The sequence below is a fragment of the Oryzias melastigma genome, unplaced genomic scaffold, assembly GCF_002922805.2.
Source record: "Oryzias melastigma strain HK-1 unplaced genomic scaffold, ASM292280v2 sc00236, whole genome shotgun sequence".
NCBI classification, from domain to species: Eukaryota; Metazoa; Chordata; class Actinopteri; order Beloniformes; family Adrianichthyidae; genus Oryzias; species Oryzias melastigma.
Window position 1 is genome coordinate 498,359 of NW_023416886.1, and position 3,388 is coordinate 501,746.

A 3,388-nucleotide genomic window follows, 5' to 3' on the forward strand; every position below is an offset into this window, starting at 1 on the left:
TTTGTCTAATTTTGACTTTTCTCAGTTTTTTTGTGGCTATGTTGGAGTTTAGCTTATATTTTATCTTTATGTTAGCTGTTTTGGCTATATTAGACATTTTACCAGTTTTTTTGGCTAATTTTGCATTTAGCTAATATTTCAGCTACATGCTCGCTCTTTTGGCTAATTTAGATATTTTTTTCAGTTTCAATTTGGCATTTTGCTAATATTTTAGCTTGCTATCTGCTTTAGCGTTTTCAGCCATTAGCTTCAGCCATTTTAGCATTTTCAGCTATTAGCGTCAGCGTTTTTAGTTATCAATTTCAGCATCTTCAGCTGTTAGCACTAGCATCTCCAGTGGCCACATACAGCTTACAGCATTCACACTAGCATTATCGAAGATAATGCTACATATCTAGTTTTTAAAATCTTTTAGTATTATTTTTTTCTGTGAAGATTACAGAAATGAATTATTTTAAATTTGTCTATGTGTGGCTTTCTGGAAAACCGTAAATATTTATGTTTAGGCTGTGATTGTTACCCTTTTTCTGTTAGTCTACAGACCTCGGCCCCCATCAGAGGAGAAAACAGTTATGTACCCCTCACAAGAAAAGTTTGGGGACCCCTGCTCTAGTCCTTCTGGGTAGTGTAGTCATATCTTAATATGAACCTTATAACCTGGTGTGCCTTAAGGTCCCAAAGAGGCGGTAATTTGAATGTGAGGCTCTCAGCTGTTAAGCTAGCTCACGGATATTGACATCATATTTATTTGCTGTTTGGCTTTGAAGGAAAATTACTTTTTCATACTTGATATTTTTTAGGCACCTCTGTTGGTGCCTAAAGTATCTACCTGGAGGCCCAGCCCTACCTGAGGTTGTTATCATCATCCCGTTTGAAAGGAGAGGGTTCTCCCTGAAACAAAGCTGTAGAACAAAGTTCAGGTTCACCGTTGTTCTCAGCTGTAAAGGAGTTGTTGTCTGTAGCGACACGCTGAGCTAAAGCCCACCTCCAGGAGTTCAGCAGGAGGTCAGGGAGTGTTAATGAAGGTAAGACGTGATGGAGATGTCGGCCAGCCCTCTCCTCTCAGACGCTCTCATGCCAGTTCGTCCCAGAGGAGCTTCTGACTGGGTTTGTTGCATCACACTGCAGCGTGACCATGGCAACTATAACCCTGGCAACAAACAGGGCTCATGAAGGATGGGATGACATGGTGCTGCGGTGGAGAGTCCATGGCACTGTCTGCTGCTGGATACTGAACCCCATCAACCTTCTGTGAGGGTTTGCTTTGGGATCACACAGGACAGGCTGCTGTCTGTGATCCTGTAGAAAAATGGAGATGTCAAAGCTTTGTTTTGAAACCAAAAGCAAATGATTTTCAAGCTCTCAGACTTCAGAGCAGATTTAGCATGCATGGGGATGATCCTGACTTTTTCCTCAACTTTCCGAATTACTGTTTCTTACCCAGCAAAACAGGATTCTGCTGCAGGTAATACTGAACTGTGGAGGTCTCCTAGAAAACCGTTTTTGTAAATCCTGCTGGGTTTCCACTGGAATTCCTGTTTGGAAGTTCATCCTCATTCTTTTAGAAGGAAGCTGCTGTCAGAGGTTGATAAGCCATTAGGTGAAAACGATTTAAGAGTTAAGTTCTCTTTCAAACCTTTTCTCATCTCTCTGACCCGTGTGTGCTTCTGTTTCCTGGTGGTTTCTCTTGGCTGAAACGTCTAGCTGGTGTCTTTGGGTACCATGATGTCAGATTTCTGCCAATATCCAGTGTGCTGAAATTCTCAAACTCAGTTTAGCCAGTAGGATATTCCAACGTTAAAAATCAACACGAAAGTCCACAATATTAGCAAAGGCAGTTTACTTCCAAATATATCGATTGAATACATTCAACGGATCAAAGGTCACTTCAGTTTACCTCCGCTTAGAAAAACTTTAAAGAAAAAGTTGTTAAAGGCAATAAAATAAGGTTGTCTTCCTTGTGGACTTCACTTGTTGTGTTGGATAATCTGGTCCATCAGATCTCTGAGTTTAGACTTCACTGTTGTAAAAGGGTCAGTGGTTGCTATGACAAAGATGAATTTTAAACTCCTATTTTTTTGTCCATACTTCTAGGTTTTTGCTTCAGCTGTTCACGCTTTCTCTAAGTGATGCAAATCTTAGCGGGTAGGCAAACTGCACCGCAGCAGGAACTGAGTGAATGTTTGTATGACGGCTGTTAAAAACTATAGAATAGACTTTGAAGTAGAGAATTCTCTGAATGATGCAAACTGTATTGGTAAACCATGGCTGTCTCCATAACCCCTAAAAGATTATATATATATAAACGGATTATCCAGCTCACGCTTGGTTGACATGAACGTATAATGATGACTAAATGAACATCTATATAAACTCACAGGCATGAATTTTACAAACCCTTTTAAGAGAATATTTTTAAAGTAACTATTTCTGATCTAAAAAACAGATTTTTGATCATACCGTCTTCTTTTTCTTGAATAAGGTGTAAATACTTTAGTGTGATCACCACCTAGTGTCCAAACTGAAACGTCCTCCAGGAGAAGCAGAACAATGTTTCCAATGTTAATGATCTGAACATTTTAGTTAGAACTTCTCCTTTAGAGAATCTATGTAACACTGATATCAGATTAATATAAATATATTCAAAACATATAGTAGATTATTAATGACAAGCTGTATTATGCTCTGAATTCACCAATGCATTGTGGTCTATTTTTGCTAATCTAGTGATCTTTGATGCAGACTGTTTTTTTGCTAAGAATTCTGGGAAATTTCCATGATTTTGATTTGTAGATACTAACACCCTGATAAAATGTTGAACAGTTTACAAGTAGTAAGGAAGTTTGGACGTAGGGAGTTTTATCATGAGATGTTAAAGTCTAGACGGTGTGCTAAAATGTTGATATTGCGGTTATATCACAATATTTAGTCCTGCAATTGATTCTCGATGGGTTCTCACCAAGTATCAATCTTTTATTTTCATTTGAAGAGGCTGTAAACACTATATTTGTCAACCTTTGGTGAGATGTTCCTTTGGAGGTAGATAGGGGTGCACATTGCACCATTGTGTCTGGCAGCTACTTAAGTTATTTAATTTTTGTTCTGTTGTTAACAATAATTCTGCACTAAGCAGTGGCACTGCTGTTCATGTTTACTATTGTTAACACTGAATTTTACAGAAAATCCTAATTCATTTGGAGTCGATGCTTGTCAAAAACATAGTATTGCTGTTTTGCACAGAAGTGTCTATTATTTGTAGCACAAAATTATCGCCCAAGTTGTTCATCATGATTGTCTTCAAGCTAGGGCTGCCACAAACGATTATTTTAATAGTCGACTAATCACCGATTATTTTTTCCGATTAGTCGACTAATCGGGTCATGCACAA

General features: G+C 38.4%; 1 protein-coding gene across 2 annotated transcripts in view; it reads left to right on the forward strand.

Moving 5' to 3' along the window:
* samd4a (sterile alpha motif domain containing 4A) overlaps positions 1-3,388 on the forward strand; it is a 57,513-nt gene that overhangs the window by 4,875 nt on the left and 49,250 nt on the right. The gene's annotated exons all lie outside the window — the stretch shown is intronic.